The sequence below is a fragment of the Haemaphysalis longicornis genome, unplaced genomic scaffold, assembly GCF_048455015.1.
Source record: "Haemaphysalis longicornis isolate Haplotype H1 unplaced genomic scaffold, Haemaphysalis longicornis Haplotype H1 scaffold_13, whole genome shotgun sequence".
Taxonomy (NCBI): Eukaryota; Metazoa; Arthropoda; class Arachnida; order Ixodida; family Ixodidae; genus Haemaphysalis; species Haemaphysalis longicornis.
Genome location: NW_027526233.1, coordinates 101103556 through 101124060, shown reverse-complemented (window position 1 = coordinate 101124060; position 20505 = coordinate 101103556). Strand labels below are relative to the sequence as shown.

The 20505-nt window shown below is 45.7% G+C and overlaps 1 long non-coding RNA gene across 1 annotated transcript in view; it reads right to left on the bottom strand.

Moving 5' to 3' along the window:
• The window catches only part of LOC144164160 (uncharacterized), a 103668-nt gene that overhangs the window by 33424 nt on the left and 49739 nt on the right, over window positions 1–20505 (bottom strand). Inside the window, exon 3 of the long non-coding RNA XR_013321087.1 lies at window positions 17916–17995. This is a non-coding gene — a long non-coding RNA (uncharacterized LOC144164160). The remainder of the gene's footprint in view (window positions 1–17915; window positions 17996–20505) is intronic.

The following is a 20505-nucleotide window of genomic DNA, read 5'->3' as shown; positions in this document are numbered from 1 at the left end:
GGTTGGTGGGCAGTAGCCGTGGTGATCTTCAGGAATACACTCGAGGTCCAGCAGGCAAGTACAGGCGTCGTGCGGTGCCATTGCGCCTTTGCATGCGGCACTGGTCCCTGTCTACCGGCGTACCGCTACCACCTCTGCTCCTACCATCGCCGCTACCTTCCGGTTCCCGCTTCTCCACTGCACTAGCTCATGAAGAATTTCATATAGCAAACGCCAGTGAGAAGGCAATGCTCCAACGGGACGTATCTCACCGGTAGACCGAACCCCACTGACAATGTTGCACGCCCTTTTGTTGATATTAACTTTTATATTGATTAATTGCACTTCGGCATGCACTAACGGGTTTTATTCATAAAGTTCACCAATTTTAACTACAACTGTTTTTGGGTTCAAATTATATCCTTTTTTGTGTCAGCGAATGGTTATACATGTACCGGAGGATGTGGATTTAATAGCTATAGTAACCTACTTTCTTCAAATAAAACACGTGACAGCCTTGGCCTGAAATATCGTACCTCGCCTGGTCATCTCACTTGAGATGTTGTATCACGCCAAGGATATAAAGGTCCCTAATCGTTTAAACATATTTGTTCACTTAACACCACTAAATGCGCCTTGAGTCGGCTGGCAGCATCAGCTGGCTTCTATTATTCCGTAATCGTGCGTTTCCACCGTAATTAAGTTACAGCTTCTAAGCTTTGTAAGTAATAAAGGCAATACAGACGTGAGGAACCTAATAACACACTCAGCTGTACCGGGAAGTAATAGAGAACATAGCGATTATCAGATAAGCCCCACCTGCAAGTTAAAGTACGTTAGGACTCCTGAGAATACAGATGTAGGATTTTGGTGTCACTGGATTGCGCATGCAATGGCGTTGTGTAGTTGTGTATTTGTGTCAATGCGTTCTCGCAAGGACAGTGCACAATCACGTAAAAGCGTTTTGCTCAGTGCACATAAACTCTGAGCCAAGAAGAAGTGGGGCCAAGGAGAAAAATATATGTTGGCCATGATTGCTGCCACTGGAAAGGCTGGCGGTGCAGGGATGCAAAACTTAAATTCTTTAAGGCTGACCGGCCGCTGAGGCTGGCGAGAGACCTCGCCCGCGCACACCGACGGCCCCAGAACCTGCACGTTCATTCGCGGTGCGGCGAGCGGCCGAAGGATGGCGTTACCTGCGTGCAAGACTCAACGCAAGCGGTGGCAGGTATCTTCTCACGATAGCTAAAAGGGCAATCACAGCTAGAACAAAGCTTCAACTCCCAATTCCGAAATGGTAGCGCTCCCAATTCAGCGTCCCAATTGACTCCTGGGTGCTGCAGTGAAATGGCGATTGCTGTGTCCTCGCAGTTTCCTCCAACCCAACACATGCTGCTAGCTTAAGCTGGGCTAAGTGCTTGTTGTCTTATCTGGCCGCCATAAACACCTCCGTTTCATCTACGTCTCCGTTCTTGCTCCGTTCGTGGGGCCATAGAAGTAGCTTTCTCATTACATCAACCTTCGTTCGATGTTTTGGGACCTGGAAACCATACACGGCTTCCACTACAAGCGCAGACGAGAGATAATGCGAATATTGATCTGTAAACTCCAAAATGTTGATATTTTGGTGCTAACCGAAGAGAGAAACAAGCTCGATAGTCGGATTCGGACGCACCAAAAATGGAGTAGGCACATAAGAAATATTTTAGGCCTAATGCAAGCGCTTTCAATTTTACTGAAGCAGGCAGGCTCAGAATGCGCCACATGCTGTGGCAGCGCTGGGGGTAGCGACTAAAAGAAGAGCTGATCTTCCCCTTGGTAACCACCCGGGCCCTGGTGGTCGCTGCTGCCCCCTGGATCACCCCCGCCCCCTCCGCTGATCCGTAAATATCAATAACGCTGCTTCTCTATCTCTCCGCGGAGCATGAAGACCATCGAGAAGTAGACACCGCTCGCCTGGGCCGGGCGCTCCCACTAGAGATTTCATGTCCCTGTTGACTTCTTCCAGTACCACGGGTGACTCAGGACAATGTCCCCAAATTCACTTATTTTTGCTCCTTCCGCAGCCCTGACAATCCTTTGAGAAACATATGAGGTACGAGGTGATGATGGTATTGGTCGTGAGAAGCATACGGAGTGCAAGGTGGATTGGACACTAAAGAGCCAGGCACCTTCGATGTGTCCTTGAAGCGAGCACTACCGCAGCGCGAGCAATAAATGCTCACACTTCTTCCCCCACTACGTGGAAGCGACCGCCTTGGAACAGTCGTTCACGAAATGCGAGGCGTGAACGGTTTCAGTCTGGATACGTGAACGATCTCCGTGCCCCTATAGCGGCGGTCGATAGGAGGAGAGCAAGGCGCGAGGCGGCAATTAATGAGGTAGGTTTTTTCCATGATGCTGTATGGGCTAATAAATCGATGCAGAAATTTTTCACAGAGTCGTGGCTTGCGAATCGGCGTCCGAGGAGTACCCTTTCGTAGTGGCGGAACTGTACAGCACAATGCGTGGCGTCATAGCGAAGTTTCTGGTCGTGGTGGCAGGCTTCCGTGTTGAAGAGAGCAAGGCGACGGCAGTGGTCACGACGAGCGATAAACTGTAAACAAAACAAACAAGCGACAAGACACACACAAATTGAAGTGGTGAAAATGAAAAATAAAACACACGCGGAGCCTCGGTACAGGTGAAAAAAAAAAGAAGATGCCTTTTTGGCTTTGGTTGTTGTAAAGGCCACACAACAAGTAGAGCAACAACGTTTGACTGAAAAACGACAAAAACTATATTGCATCAGTGATGCAACAAGTGATAAGTCGAACAAATCCCGGTAAACAGTTTCAAGAAAAGGCAACTATCAGTTGCTTAAATAGAACCGCGGAGAAACCAAATTCAAGCAATGCAGACAGAGAACGACAGAAAAATAACGAACGACAGAGACACCATAGATGTTTAACATACTGTATTTAACAGCGCAGTACGGTTAATTTTAAAGGAACTTTCAAAGATGTCAAGGCATTTAAAGAAGCGGTTGTAAGAATTCTGTATTCTGCCCACAGGAGAATGATTTGAACTGCGTCCAGTGGTCAAGAAGGGGCGATGCGACCTGGTGGGCCTTTGCGGAACGCTAAACTCTAAACAGTTAAGCAGGTCTGTGCAAGAAAGGTTACCATGAACAATTTTTTAAAGGAATCCATGATCTGCGCGCATACGTCTGCAGTTCAAGGAAGGGATGGAAGGAACTGTGGGTATGTCAGATTCAGAACTGGGACAGTGAATGTGATTTCGGTGCCTTATTATGGATAAAAACTTCTTCTTCACACCTATAAATCACTACTAGATTTGGAGATGCCGTTCCAGGGAACAGAAGCATATGCTAACTGAGGGATATATATTGTATTGTATAGGATTAGAAACGGATCGGGAGAAGAAAATTCCTTTGAAATCCGACAAACATTACCAAGACTCCATACCGCTCGCCGGGTGATGAGCCTAATATGAGCAGAAAAAGAGAGGGTACTGTCGAAAATCACACCAAGTTCCCTAATCTCCTCAACCCTTTGCAGATGAGCTCCCTCAATGCTGTAAGAAAACAGCAGACGATGTGTTTTGCGGCCGTACGTGATAACCTTTGTTTTAGCAGGGTTCAAAATCAGACAGTTTTTACTGCACCAGCCCGATAATTCCGACACATCATTCTGCAGGGCACGGAAGTCCTGAACAACGCTGATGTGGCTAAGTAGTTTGGCATCATCAGCATACAAAAGAAATGAAGATTTTGTTACGACTGTTGACAGTACAGCACTTGCTGCGGTGTAAACACCAGACTTTTTAGATGCAACGCATCTTATTCACCCGCCTTGCCCCTGCATCCGGTGTCGGCGTTGTTGTCGGCGTCCGCCCCTCCCCCATTCTCCTCGCCGCGCCAGCTGCACTGTCCGCCGCTCACACCCTCTCCTCTCCTATAGCGGACACTCTCTCACGACGGGCATTGGATTGGATTCGATTGGCTTGGCTTATCTTGGCTTGGCTTGGATTGGATTGGACTTGGATTGGATTAGATTAAAGTTGAATGTGTTGGATTATGTTGCGTCACAGCCGCGGCAGACGCACTGGCGCCGGCGCGTCCCCTCACCGTTATGCGCGCTAGAAAACGCGGTACCTGCGCCGCTCCACTCCATCGTTCCAGGGCCGTTCCTCCGCTGTCCAACGCTGCAACGTCAACCCCCTATGCGTCGCATCTACACAGGGGTTCCCGCGAGGGGAGGTGGGAGTGTTTGTTGTTTCATCTTCGTAAAATGACCGGTCAAGGAGATAGTTGGACAACAAGGCAACAAGGGCTGCGTCTACACCGGACGCAGTAAGCTTGTAAATTAATATTTGATGGTCAACCACAACAAACGCCTTACTGTGGTCAAAATACATTGCGTTCAACTGGCCGTTTTTGCAAACTGCAGCCAAAGCCTGTGTCATAAATCTGGCAAGATTTGTAACCGTCGATTGACCCGAGAAAAAAACCGTGCTCAGAACGTTCTGAATGTTCTTGGCGTCAGAACGTTCTTGACGCAGGACGCAAGAACTTTGTGCAGAGGTGACTCAAAGAGTTTTAAGGCAACACAAAGGAGTGAGATTGGTCGATAGTTAGTAAAGGCTGAGGTATCACCAGATTTGAATAGAGGAAAAATTAGAGCGATCTTTCAAGCACGAGGGAATTTGCCGCAAAGTAAACAGTTATTTTAAACTTAAGTTCAAACAGGCACAAAAATGTTGCCGGAAGCCTTCATGAGGGCTTCAGGAATTTTATCTGCCCCACAGGAAAATCATAGCTTCATCCGCTTACCCCGCACGGGGCACCTTGAGCAATCTTTGTGACGGTACTGGCGATACCACGGACCCCGAGCCCCCCAACATAAGCTGTGACCTACCGTGGTGACGTGTTTTTAAGGTGAAGGGTAGAAACCTCTAACGGTGGCCGTCGGAACCTTGGTCAAGCTCCGGCCGATGGGCTCCCTGCCTGTCTACCAGCCAGGGAGCTCCGGGACCTCTTTCACTACCAGGGTAAGGTCAAAGGAGAAAGTACCCCCGTCTCCCTGCTTTCCAATGTATCACATGGCATTTTCTAAACCCCCCCCCCCAAAACGTGATCGGCCCCCGAAAAGGGGCCGCACCGAAGTATCTTTTTCTCCTTTGCAATCGATCTCACTCCCAAAGCCTGATAATTTCTCCCGGTTTTTGATCATGGAATCTGTTGACAAGACAAAGCCCATCACTTCCCAGTCAGTGTTTCTAATCTCCAAGTTTCTTGAAAGCCTTATCGGAAAGTCGTGCAAGGCTAAGAAACTCACAACGGGAGAAGTTTTGATAGAAGTAGAAAACAAACAACAATCCTCCAACCTGCTCAAGCAAACGCGCATGGTAGATGTTGACATCAAGATCACGCCTCATCGCAGCCTCAATAGCTGCCAGGGCGTGATCTCTGATCGGGATCTAATGAATGAGACTGAAGCAGATCTGCTCGAGGGCCTCCGAGATCAGGGCGTGACAGCAGTGAAGCGAATCACCATACGACGAAATGATGAAATAATTCCAACCGAGCACATAATCTTGGCACTTGACCGCTCTAACCTTCCTGAGTGGGTCAACGCAGGTTTCTTTAGATGTCCAATCCGACCCTACGTACCGAACCCACGCCGCTGTTTCAAGTGTCAGCGGTTTGGGCACGGCACAACCTCTTGTCGTGATAAATTGAAGTGCGCAAAATGTGCAGCACATGATCATCTAACAGACAATAGTAAATCCCAGAACTTCACCTGTGCGAACTGTCAGGAACCACACGCTGCCTATTCTAGGAGGTGTGAAAATTTCAAACAGCAAAAACAGAAAATTGCCTTGAAAGTCAACGAAAACATCACTTTCCCAGAGGCGCGGAATAGGTTCGCCTCTATCCCTCCGGGAAGGTACGCCGACGCCGACGCAGCTAGCAGGGGGCGGAGCGGCGTCTTGTTTCGGCGGGCACCCAGTAGCGCGAGTCGGACTTGGTCCCGCCACCGCCCCCCCCTGGGTTGCCTCTTGCAGCCCAACCTGCCTCCACACCGCTAGCTGGGCCAGCAGCGGCTGTGGTGGCATCCACGTCCGTTGAGGATGCTGCACCCTCTTTTTCGTCCTCTCCACCTGCCCAAAGCACACGCGAAGGCACGGGGGAGAGGGAGACAGAGGAAACCGCAGCAGTTCCCACCTCCGCCGCACCGCCTGTGCCACCCGGGGCGCTCCTGACGACATCGGCGCTCGCGGCCAAAACGAAGGCCACCGCAAAGGGTGCCAAGTCCGGGGGGTCCGGTACACTGGGTACCCCTTCCAAATAATATGATGAGCTGGATGTGGGACCCTTCCTGCCTGCTTTGCAGCGGAAGGAGCGGGTCCCTCGATCTAAACCTCCAGATGAGGTAAAGAAAACCCGTCCAAGAGCCCAAGCCTCGAAAGACCCTACATAAACAGTCACACTCCAGTAGCTCTAATACATCATAATCGGAAGAGAAAATATCGTTCAATGGAACTGCAGAGGCCTTCTAAATAATCTTGACGACGTGTATGAGATTCTGCATGCCAATCAGCCAAGTTTATTGTGTGTCCGGGAAACACATCTGAATTGCAAACACACAAATTTCTTGAATAGTTACCTGGTATACAGGAAAGACAGGGATGGCTGCACACACTCTTCTGGCGGTGGGGCCATAATCGTCCGGAAGTCCTTAGCATGCCACCCTGTCACTTTAAACACTATCCTGGAGGCTGTAGCAATACGCTTAATAATATTTAATGGGTTGATAACGGTATGCTCTATATACATTCCTCCTGATGTTACACTTTTGAGCTCTGACTTCGAGGCGCTGGTTGACCAGCTGCCCGAAGCATACATTCTAACAGTCGACCTTAACGCTCATAATTCTCTTTGGGGCTCTTCTCGTACGGATGCCCGAGGTCACCTGATAGAGAGGTTTCTTACATCCTCTGGAGCATACCTTTTCAACAATAAACAGCCTACATACCATAACATAGGTCACAACACAAACTCACATCTTGACCTGGCTATTGGCTCTGCAATTCTCTTTCCATGTCTTGAGTGGGGTGTGGGCACGGACCCATATGGTAGTGACCATTTCCCCACTTCATTAACGTATATAGGTACAGGCCCGAGCAGTCCATCTTCCCATAAAAGGTTTAGAGAAGCAAGAGCTAACTGGAATACATTTACAGAGACATCAAAACTACACCACATATTCATAGGACACCTACACGTTGAAGAAGCTACCCAACTGCTCACGGCGCACATCCTCGACGCCGCCGAAAAGTCAATTCCCCACGCCTCTGGTGCCCCGAGTAACCAGCGGAGGCCGTGGTTGAATGAGGACTGTAGGCGGGCGCGAGAGGCCCAGAACAAGGCGTGGGGTGTCCTTCGTCGGTACCCCACGTCGGGTAACCTCATTTTGTTCAAACGGGCCAAGGCGTTAGGAAAAGGTGTGCGTCGTGAGGCAAAACGAGAGAGCTGGCGTTCCTTATAACATCAATAAACTCCTACACAGACACACGGAAAGTATGGACAAGAATACGCAAACTCAAAGGACAACAAACACACAGCCTGCCTCTGGTTAGCACAACAGGGGACACACTCGAAGACCAGGCTGACACCCTCGCACAACACGTGTCCAGTTCCGCACACTACACAAACATTTTCATGAAACACAAACAAACGGCCGAAAAGAAGCCTATACTAGATAACATTAGGTCATCATCTTCTTATAACTCAGAGTTCACACTTCATGAGCTGAGGGGTGCTCTGAGCACGTGTAAACCCTCAGCTCCAGGCCCAGACAACATTACATATACAATGATACCGAACTTACACACAGACACTCTTGTAACACTTCTTCACCTCTTCAACAAGATATGGCTTTCGGGGCACATTCCAAAGTCTTGGAGGGATGCCATAGTTGTAGCATTTTTGAAAGAAGGGAAGGACCCTTCTTCTCCCGCTAGCTATCGACCCATTGCCCTGACCAGCTGCCTGTGCAAGCTTCTCGAGAAGATGATAAACAGGAGGCTTGTGTACTTTTTGGAGTACAACGGTCTTCTTGAGAGCTGCCAGGCAGGCTTCAGGGCAGGGAGATCCACAAACGATCAACTTGTGGCACTAGAGTCATACATTAAGGATGCCTTCATTCACAAACAATTCTGTCTTACGGTGTTTTTTGACATAGAGAAGGCCTATGACACCGCATGGCGTTATGGCATACCTACTGACCTTAAGTCGTTCGGTGTCTCTGGTAACATGTTAAATACCGTTATTAGTTATTTGTCGGAGAGAACCTTTCGCGTCAGAGTAGGTTCTGCACTGTCAAAGGTACACGTGCAGGAAAATGGCGTGCCGCAAGGTGGAGTTCTAAGCTGCACTCTCTTCATAGTAAAGATGAACTCCCTTGGGAAGGCACTGCCGCCTACAACTTCTTACTCTATGCATGTAGATGACGTGCAGATATGGTTTAAATCTTGTAATATGTCAATATGCGAACGTCAAGTCCAGCTCGGCGTCAAGAAACTTGCCAGCTGGGCAGACAAGAATGGTTTTAAATTGAATCCTGCAAAAAGCTCCTGCGTTGTGTTCTCTAGGAAGCGCGGGATCCTTCCAGACCCAGACATTACACTTAATGGCGTGTCGCTTCCTGTGAACAAGGAGCACAAGTTTTTAGGTGTTGTGTTTGACCAGAACCTCACATTCATTCCACACATCCAGAAACCTAAACATAAATGTCTTAAAACAATGAACATCCTAAAGGTTCTCTCCCACCATTCGTAAGGTTCCGACAAAGAACTCCTACTACGGCTCTATACTGCTTTGGTTGGGTCTCGTTTGGACTATGGCAGTGTGGTATATGGGTCGGCGAGTAAAACAGCATTGCGAATGCTTGAGCCGGTACTACACTTGGGGCTACGGCTTGCGTCGGGTGCTTTTCGCACTAGCCCTGTTGAGCGTCTATATGTTGAATGTAATAAGTGGAGCCTTGAGAACCAGCGAGCGTACATGAACTTACTTTATGCTTTTAAAATTTCATCTCAGAATAGCCACCCTTTTTATCCTGTCCTTAACGATACATCCACAATTGTGTTGTTTGTAAATCGCCCGTCTGTTACTCCGCCTTTTTCACTTCGAGCGAGAGAGCGAGCCTCGAATCTGAGTGCTTCGTTTTTAGACGTGTACAGGTCATCCTCTTTAAACGTTTTACCGCCTTGGGAAGTTCGCCCTGTGTCCTGTGACCTTTCTTTTATAAAGCTTGACGAAAATCGGGTACCGCGAGCTGCAATACTTCAGCACTTTCTTTCTTTGCAGTTCAAATACCCACGTGCTGAATTCTACAGTGACGCTTCTAAAACCTCCACTATGGTGTCGTGCGCTGCTCATGGTCCAAATTTCAATGCAGCCAGAACCATGAGCGTGCACACAACAATTTTTTCAGCAGAAGCGTACGGAATTTTACTGATTGTACGACATATCCTTGAAAATCAAATTCCCAATTCTATCATGTACACAGATTCTTTGAGTGTTGTTCGCGCATTATCATCGCATAAACTCCCCAAAAACCACATAATTAATCTTGTATTCAACACTATCATGTCGGTGTATGCGGAGAAGCATCGGCTGCTCCTCTGCTGGGTCCCAGGACACGCTGGGATCGCTGGGAACGAGTTGGCAGACGAGAGGGCCGGTGCTGCTGCACTCAGGAACACCGTAGACATTACAACGATACCCTACACAGACCTCAAGCCTCACATAAAACAACACCTGCGCAGAACATGGCAAACACACTGGGACAAACAGACCGACAACAAACTACACGTAATAAAGCCACACTTGGGACGGTACACAACTGACTCACACAACAGACACACGGAAGTCGCCTTGGCAAGGCTGCGGATAGGGCACACCCATGCGGCGCACTCGTATCTGCTGATGGGATCTCCTAGACCCCAGTGCGGCAGGTGCGGAGAGGCCCTATCCGTAGTGCACGTACTAATAACATGCAAGGCACTTCACACAACACGACACAAGCACTTCAGAGAACTCTACAGACAACATATTCCCCTACACCCATCGCTGTTTCTTGGTGACAATGCCATGGTTTCCCTGAAACGTGTGTTTGAGTATTTGTCAGATGTCAAGTTTTTAAACCTTATCTCATATTACGCATAACCAAATCTGGCCCTATACACCAGCCATCACCATTACCTTTATTTGATTTTACTATGTTCGGTCTACATGTTTTTATACCTACCTTTTTGTGGTAATCACCTCGCTTCATTATATAACTTCTTTTCTGGCGCTCTTTGCCCTCGTTGGCCTTGCGCCATGAAACACCAACCATCATCATCATCAGCTTCATCCGCTTAAGGCTATCATTGACAAGGTTTTCATCGAACATTGGGTATAAAAATTAGACATATTATTGAATGATAGGTTTTCGTCGTTAGCATCAGGTAGTTGAAAGACATAGTGAAAGTACTGAGCAAAGCTGTTGGCAACATCCTCAGCATGTTCCCTGTCGAAATTAAGTAGGGTAATGTGTTCTTAAGATGCCTTAGAATGGCCGCGTATATACCTCCAGAAGTGAGCAGGTTTCTGAGACGGAGCAGATTCCACGGACTCTATATAGAGCTGGTGGTCACGCCAACAGATGCTTTTGCAAAGTGAGCAATAGTGACTAAACTCCACTTTCTAGTTGTCAAGCCCAGAGCGCTTTGCCTTTTTGTGGGCGCTGTCCTTAAGTTTAAGCAAAATGCGAAGTTCTTTAGAGAACCAGTGGGGAAATTTGGAATGAACAGACTTCTAGAGACGCATGTACTTTTCCATGCCAGTCCTGACAATGTTGGTTAAACGTCGAACCTGTTCATCAACATCAGTGACATCAGAAAAACTTGACAAAAGAATAATAAAAATAGAACTAGTACTACCAATAATAATAGTGATGATAAGAATACAATATATTATAAATAATATTAGCAACAAGAATATTACTAGGCAATGCAGTGGTCGAAGTATTGTGAGACTGCACAGAGGTCGAGCCCTAATAAAAGTATTGTGTTCTATGATTAGCCCTATCTGCTACTTTCCCCTTTAGTCATTTTGTTTTTCGCCCTTTTAATTTATTAGAAGCATAGCTTATATCCGTTGTTCGCCCTACCTCCTGCATGCTATGAACATCAACGTGTTTTTTACTTGGTGGATCAGCAAGCGCACATTTTCTTGTAGGCTTCAGTACGTGTCTATAGCACACAAGGTTTTCTACATCGAAGTCAACAACGCAGTTGCTAGTACCTCTTTTCGTAACGTCCGCCCGAGGATTGACCGTGCTGGAAAAGGTGCGTGTTACATTGAGATCTGATGCCCCTTCTATATATAACCCAGACCACTTAATTTTGTTTTTTCGAATTTTGTTCCTCTTGTGCTGTATGCCATTTAAAAAAAAAACATATTGGTCACGCCAACGCCATGCGCTGGTCTTTCTAATAATAGGGCATCGATTGCTTTCGTATTGATACAATTTCTACGTAGAAATCGTCTCCAAGTAGTCGGGTTGTTTCTATGCCAAAAACCGATATGACGACGATTCTTGCTAGGACACCATTTGTATTCTTCAGAAGTGCTGATGGGTGTCCAAGGACGCGTATTTAACAAACCCATGGCTGCGGAGATGCGTCCCCCATTCTCATCTTTTTTGTGTCGGAGTTGACGAATCCAACATCAATCAACGTGTTGGCAGGCAAAACCAACTTAAAAGATCCAAAACTATCCTGATGTTCGGCAACAATTGGTGTAACTAGTCTAGGGGGTTATAGTGCAGAAAAAAAGTGCCAGTATTAGGAAAAAAAGCAGAGCCGGTCAGCTTTCGATCCCCCTACGCCAAAAGATAATCCAGTGCTCTCCAACGACACGTAGTCGGAACAGCGTAGCTTGTTTAGCGGTTGCTCAAATTTTTAGTGTTCAAATCACAGTAGTAGACAGTGCGAGGGCGTGTGCGTGTAGGCGGCGAGGTTTGTAAATCACGCTGCTGTTGGCAAGACATATTTCGGCAGCACACGGGAGCATGGCTACTGCAGTTATACTGCGCTGGCTGTGTTGCTCCTGCTTACAAAAAGATACTTCACTGCTGTACTGCTTGCGAAATGTTTCTTTTCAAAAAGGATTATGCAGTCGCTCACTTGGAGTTAAATAGCAGATATATGGCCAGTTTTTACAGACTAAATGGTGCTTCTCGTACAAAATGTCTTGTTTGAAAGGCCGATGATATGGAGAACCACGCGTATTAGGAATTGCAATATAATCAATTACGTTGTGAGCAATAGAGGCTTAAAGAGCGGAACAACTTTTAAATGTGGAAGTATTTCTGTACGGAAAGAAACAAGAAAGAAAGAAAGATAAAATAATACAAAATACCGCATACAAATATACTAATACCAAAAAACGAATACCAAAACCAAAAACCATACGTTTAAAATACCAAATCAAGTGGAGTGGCGAGGTCCTCGAAAGCAATTTTAAATCAGTAGCGAGCTGGAATTTGTTGGTAGTGATATCGGAGTTGTTTCATTCCCAATCAGTGATCATACTGCACTGTCCTCCACAATATCAAAACGAAATCCCTCATGAGCGGCATGCATGGTTACTAAGGTTACCAAGGAATTTCGGCGGCTTACAGAAGCACCTAATTTGAGTTTAGGCAACTGACAGTGTTTTAAAGGGTGCAGAGGTTATGCCACATAAAATTTGTTGCTTAATTTTCCGTGTAGTTACATCATTTCAGCTTTGCACGGCAATCCGAAACATACAAGTCTTAAAACAGCAATTCATTTGCCAACTTTTAAAATGATTAACTATATAGCCAGTGTGCTTGAGCGAGCTTTCTTATAGCGTGATACATAACACGTTCGTTTTTTAGCTTACTGAACCAATTTCGAAAAGAAAATGTATATGCAAAGAAATGTTAATTTTTACGTCAGCTTTTGTATTCTTGACTGTTGCTATCGTAAGAGAAGCCAGGTTTTCCAAAATAAGCATCGGCGAAAGGGAGAAGTTGCTACAAATATTTAATTATGTGTTGTGTGCAAGGATGTTAGCAGACATTAAAACCGGTAAAATGAACATTGAATACTGAAAACTTCAGCTCACTGTGCTTATTTGAACGGACGGAATAGAAGCGTGTTTTATATTTTGGTACCTGAAAAGGACCTATAGCTGCCATTTGACGAAAGGGAATAGAAGTAGTCCTCACAGCAAGTTGTGTATTATTGGTCTCCCATTAAGGCCCGTACACCTTGGCATTGGGGAATGTTTTTTCATCAAAAAGCAAATTTCCAGTGTGATTTCCGCAAAGGATAAGACACACCCAATATTCTGCATATTACGGACTAGCATTATATGTTTTCGTGCTTTCAGATGTTTATAAAAGAAAATGACATGATAACTCTCGCACATATTGTCCTACATATGCCAAGTCTACGGAAATGGCGCCCTTGTATAAAAGAGTTTATATATTACAAAAGATAAACGAGAGGAACGCGGAAATTAAATTTCAAGTTCACCTTTTCCAAAGTTTTTATTTACAACACTACTCATTTTTACAAGAATAACTATCACTACGATATTCCTTGGCAACCGCTTGGATTGCTTGAGAACTATCGTCCCGTAGGTGTCATGACGTTACGCCAGAAAATGTTTCTTCAGGTAAATATAGTTCACAATACTCTTTGAAGTGAGCTGTACGGGAGTTGTTACGTGTATCAATATAATTTCGTCCACATTTGCACACAGGAGAATTTTTTTATTTTTGGGACATTTTTACGATAACCGACCACCCACCCAGATCAGTTCAAGCAGCGTTAAGACGATGCGGTTACCTAAACAAAACACAAATTGTTGCCCACCAACAAAAATCTTTTGCTTGTGCTTGACAACTGCTGAAGCAAACATTGCGCGTTCAACAGATCTTTAAATTATATTAGTTTGTGTGGAACCGGTTTTATTCAGTATATAATTTTAGTGCGGTTATGTTTTAGCGCGAGGCGTTTCAAAACGTGTGTCCCTGACTTTAGTTCCGTGACTACATGAGAAGCTGACGACGACGACGAAAGGAGATGTCGACAACCCGAGCACATAAAGGGCTTCGCCCGTAAAAATTCCATGACAGCGAAACTCTCACTGTGATGCCGGGAATGCGAAAACATTAGAGTTCAATTATTCAAAAGGTATGCTCCGCCCTGTTCCACAGGTACAGTTTATTTAGCCGGCTCAAAGTCCATCTCCGCTTAGCCGCAGTGACGACATTTTTGGGACGGTCACCTGGAAAGCAGCGCTTCATTATTGTATGCATGGTATAGGGGTTGTGTTTACTGCGCTAGATATACGTGTATAATCACGGCTCCTCCTATTGGTATATTCCCTCTGTCCCAGTGGAGGCATTTTCCTATTTCTTTTTGTTACTGTGACTGCGAGGTCTAGTAAATCATAGCTCTTCTGACCACTTCGGCACTGGTATTAGCAGCAACACGGTTTGCCAATGACCAATTCCTGACTGCATATATACCCAGTTTACGTTAATCAAGAGTTCGAAGTAAGTCTTGAACACACGCGTCTTAGTATAATGCCTCAGCCTCTTCGCTTGGTTCGCATTTAGCGGGCGTTATCAACTGAGCCGTGGTGGTGCAGTGGTTGGGTGCTTTTCCTGGGTACCGGAAGACGCTGTACTTTTCAAATAAAGCGTCAACGTGAAGGAAGCGTCAAAGAAAAATTGTGGTGTCAATTTGAGTATTTATTCACTTTTCTCCTTTGTGTGGTCAGCCCTATTCTCCTTGGAAATTTCGACAATACGTGCACGCCGACTCGATGAATCCGAGAAATGGCTTCGCTCTTTTATTCACTCAGCGTTTTGCGTATATGACGTTGGATATATCACATCTGCCTCACCTTCCATTACTAAAAATAATCAAGCCTTTTCAATGTAGAACTAGCACATTAAAATTTTGTTTTTTTCTTTTAACTGCCAATCTCAAACAGTGCGTGGGGACGTACGTTGACATCCTCTGGAGAAACCTTTACTGGCCTTTTCTGAATTATCCTGATAGTGCTTTCTGATTGTGTCGGTCTATTGCTCTGTTTAATGATAATTTTGATTTGTTCTGTCCAATGCTTACACCTTCCATAGCCGTAAGTGGGGGCTGAAGAATGTAATAATTAATTAATTAATTAATTATTTAATTAATTAATTATTTATTAACAAATAAACAAATAAATAAATAAATAAATGTAAGTTTATTACGAAGAGGGCTGGCTCCCATGCCTGTAAGCATGGCAGGTAGGGATAGAAGGGGTTAAAATTAAGTCCAGGATCAGAATGTCATTCTCGCGTGCGAAACACCAGACGGAACGCAGGACTCGGGCGACAAGCGTGTGCTGTTGTGGCGGGATCCACAACTCGTACGTGGGCACTTGGCGGTCATGACGCGCGCGAATACTCTGAAGGCTCGGACACTCGCACACTTGGTGCTGCATAGTAGAACGTACCCCCAGGTCACAGGTTCCGCAGGTGACGTGAGAATGGGAGGGCTTGAAGTCGGCAGGTTGGTGTCGCCCATGACAAGGAATGTAAGCTTGCCATTTAGTAAGAACATCATGGTTAGTGCAGCTCCACCTCGAGCCTTATACATGAAAACCTCGGCAACGCGTGACAGTCCGCTCGGAAACGGACGGAGCGTCAAAAGGTACTGATGACAGAAGCACTTGCCGTCCTTGTTGCTTCAGGAAGTCACTCTGGTCGTCGGGGCCCTGGAGTGGACGGGCGGTAGTGAACCCGTAGTCCAGCTGCGGTGTGCGGGAGTTTGAAAGCGTGCTCGCTAAAGTGTGAGTGCCCTCATTTCCGAAGCCGGCCACGTAGCCAGTAACCCAGGTCACGTATACATCCACATTGTTGTGTACGAAGTGTGGGTCAACTGCTCCTAATTTGATGAGTTAGACAGGCATGCCGAGGAATCTGCAGTACTTTTCGAGTTGGCTGCCAGTCTTCGTAGCATCAGAAAGCCGAACCAGCGAGTACTGATTTCTCAAAAGCTACCTCACTTTTGCCATCACTGTGACGCAAATATTTCTGCAAACCAGCACTTGAGGAGTAGCAGCCGAAGAAACAAATAAATAAATAATGTGTCTCCCGTAAGTTGCCCACGTGGTATACAATGCGGCATCCAGTACTCTGTGCCATGGGAGGCGCATTTTCGAATAACAAGATTAATCACTGCTTACGCATAAGGTCAATAACAAAGAAACGCCCTAGACATCGAAGATCTTTGGAATGCAACGCATCAACACTACCTGAATGCTGCCATAAGAAAAATCGTTAGCTCGAGGTCCTGAAGAGTCTCTTACCTCAAGCATTCAATCATTATGACGAGCCTGTAAATACAATTCAAAGTGGCCCCAATGTGAGTGATATTAATCATGAATGTTGACTGCCTGTGCAGACACCAACTGCAAGGTATCACCTCCTGTGCCCTCATTGCAGGTAGCTGGAACATGTATGACTTGCACAGCGAATTCAAAGTGTCCTGCCCCTCCCAGGCACACAACTGAGAAAAAAAGTGGCCCCCATTGCTCAAACATACCACTGGCCACCACACATGCTACCCAAATTCCGTCATGAGCCACGCGCCAAAGGTACTCGGTAGAGCCTGATACATTAAAAGATCTCGTAGTGGTTCACAGCAACACTGCAAATATTCTTGCGTGACACAGAAGAACATCTACGGGGAGTTTCCACACTCGCCCTAATTCTCATCAATTCCACACCCCGTCAAAACAGGCGGAAACACAAACTTCAGATGTAAGGCAAAATTACAGTGAGTAGAATCTGGAGAGACCGTTTAGTGGGCCGACAATAGACCTAATCTGCTGTACTCTTGCTCAACCCAACCTAGGCTACAGAAATGCTGAGAAAAAAAAGAATCGCTGATACATATTCGTAATAAAGATGCTAAAGATTGGGAGAAGACTATGTTTTGTAATTATTAAAATGCAATGGAAAGGTAAATGTAATCTAATGGGCTTGAAGGAAAACCTAATTTAAAAATTACACGCAACCAGATAATCAGACAGTCACACAGCCTCACAGCCAGCTTCATTATTTCGTCGATTTCCAAAAGAGTGGGCACGCAGAAAATAACACTACCCTCGTAAACGAACAAAAATGGGCAAGAAAACACGGTGGCAGTAATATATTTTTGCAGAAAAAAAATGGCTGCTAGTTAAAATTAGGAGTTGGTATTGTACTCTGCGCCAGTAATCTTGGCCTTCGCTCGAGGTGCGGAAAGGCACTTTGTGACGCCAACAATTCTGCCTCGGGCCACGTCAGAAAGCTTGTCCACACTACTACCACTGACCCGGGGGACCTAATTCCGGAGATGGCGGGCTTGCTGAAGCGACGTAGTTTAGAATGCCCCGCCAGGTTGCCTGGCCGACTCAGCCCGCAGTTTTGTAGTAACTCGACAGTGAAAGGTTTGAAGTAATGTAGCGTCACTTAAGAGACACTTAAGAAAGACGGCTGGCGCAGTACCTCTGGGTTTCAAATGTTTCTAGGTGTTCGTGAGGAGCGTGAGTTCCTGTTTATACACCATCAGTTAACTTCTACAGGCGCAAGTCAGCGTAGATAGTGCAATGAATAGACCCAGATAGGATCCTTTTTATCCTTTACAGTCACGTAGTATATCATCAAAGGCCGCGAAGCGAAAGTGCGAAAGCACACTAATAAAGGGAGGTAACTCAGTGCAAAATTTTCTTAGGTTTACATGTAAGTCATTTGCAGCGAAGTAAATAATTCTCTAGCCAACAAACATTCCATGTTTATCCTTACATCTTGATAAGCTCCCGTTCATCAAGTTGTATACATTTCCAGTTTCGTTGTAGAAAGCCATCCTTACTTTATCGCCGAATCTGAAAAACCAAAAAGAAGGGGTTTTAAATATCAGGCAATGATCGAAAAAAGTTGCGAAAGCGGGTACAATATGGCTAAAATATTCAAAGAAAGTAATTTTTGACTAAATTGAAATTTCTTATCTGTTTCGCAAATTGCAATGAGCTCAATCTTTAATTTCCATGCCCCTTAGCATAAAATAAACTATGTTGTGTCATGCGTCAGCATCATTCTTGTTTGCTTTCGTTCAAGGGGGTTTGTATTAACAAGGAAGGCTTTCTCTTTGTAATTTCCTCACCAACAACCGCCAGATAATTATTGTTAAAAACTCACGGCTTTCTCCCTCGGATTTCATTGGATCACATAACCTAAATCATTTCATTTTATCGCCTGCACATGCGGCGCAGAGGCATAACGTTAGGCTCAGTTGGTTCAAGGTAAAATAAGCAATGTATCATTTTGACGCGTTTGTTTTTATAGTTTTTCAGAAGTAAGCTACGTCCAAGATGAATTTCTGTTCATGCAGAAATCACAGATGCCAAGGTACTGTACACAGAAGATAACTGTAGAGTGCAGGGTATCTTCTAATCCCCCAAATAGGTACACAAATGCGTGATTTGTCAACTAGTGCATCGTGCCTTCAGTAATCATGGAATTGCTCAAAATTGATTTCGGTTAGAGTTTATTTACGTCCGTCTGCGTGTACCTGGAAACACTAAAATCAATTATCGCGCAGAAAAAAGGTCGTTTTGTAAAACAAGTGATATAACAGATTAAACTAGTCTTGACAAAAGGGCGTAATGAATGAAGCAAGGCAAACACAAAAAGGTGTGCGGGCCGTAACATCTGTGCGTAAGGGAACCACCGCACATTAACGCACTGCCCCCCCCCCAAAGCGTGCCGCGGAAAAGCGAGTAGGCTACAAAGAATGCGCCAAGTTCCCTTTATCTATGAACTAATGTCCAACGGCACTGCTACTGCTTCACCTAAATATTGAACGACTCAGCCCTGCGCTGTGCGTAGCAGGGCTGTATGTGGAAAAAATACCACAGGAATATCATGCAGATGACTCTAATTTATTAATACGTTACGAGCTTAAAAGTAAAACCGAAAATATTCAATATATTCCTTTGCTGTAACAATTGGGGAAACTCGCATGCGCTAGAGATAATTGGTGTTTTTACTGGTCTATAAAATGGGAGTTTCTAATTTTCGTTATTACTTGGCGTTTAATCATTTGCTCGGTTAGCACTAGTTGGAAACTAGAAAAAGTGACGATGAATTTTTAAACACTCCTAATGCGCAGACAGCCAGCTCCCAATAGAATTGTAAACTGGATAGCTCCTTCCGTGAAGCTGGCGCTTTCCTTGAGGGCTAAATAAAACGGGAGCTTAAATCAAACCGAATGCACTGTATCTCCTACCTCCGCCTAAATTTCTTACTTTTTGCGAGAATATTGGTGACAGTAGGAAAAAGAAAGGTTCGAGCGAATCTTGATTACAGCTACTACCATTAAGTCTCAAAATTTTGGTCCTAGGACCGCAGGTAGCCCTCTGGTATTTGTTAGCGGCCAGCGCATTCAGAAATGAATGGATGAAACCATTCTACCTCTATAAAATACCATAGCCACGGCTCGGGCAGCTTATCTAGATTTTCTGCAGGCTAACCTAGTCAGCACACCAAAGTGTCCCAAGGCCGGCCCGTCTAGCGCGCTTTCTGGCATGTCCAGCCAGCATCCAGGTTTCGGTAGCCACTCTTAATACGTTGAACAGGCAACATTCTGGCACCAGCACTTCGGTAATTTTCCGGCTGCCCGCGTTCAGACGCACAACGGCAGGTACCCGGCTACCAGATATTCAGTTTACTTTAGACGGCTGATGTTCAGAAAAAAAACGGCCTACGTACAGCCATAGGGGATTCATTAGTCCTTTGGGAAGCAGTGTTCAGCCGACGCAAGGCAACCAAGCTGCCAGAAACTGACCGTTTTCTTGTTGCAGTTGGTGTTTGGAACGAGACTGGCCGGAGTGCGGTTGTCTTGAATTTGCAATTTCTACGCTGAACTGCGCGTATGGCGGGAGAATATTTTGTTTTTCGCGAAACCCGTGTTATGAAGAAGACTGGCTGACGTACGGCCCCGGAATGTACGTTTTTAATTGGGTTAGCGGACTTCGGCCGATTTACGGAAAGCGAACGGACGCCAAATATTTGGCAATCGGTGTCCAGTATTACACCAGCCGGCCTAAGGTTTCAGGTTTTCCTTCATGCTTTCCGCAAACGGTGTACGCCCGAACAATGGCACGCGTCTGGCCGCCGAATACCCATGAAAAACTGGTGTTCGGAAGGAGACCCACCGGGGTACTTCCGCGTTTTTTCGTCGGTGAGGAAGACGCCGTCAGAACGCCGAGCGGTGCAGACGTGTTTTTTGCCCGCCCGCTGTTTTTAACGCTTTAAGTGAACGAATTTTGTTTGTCAAGCAGTAAATTGTCGGGCTAGATGAAACTGCCAAGGACAAGGACTCACCGGACATTAG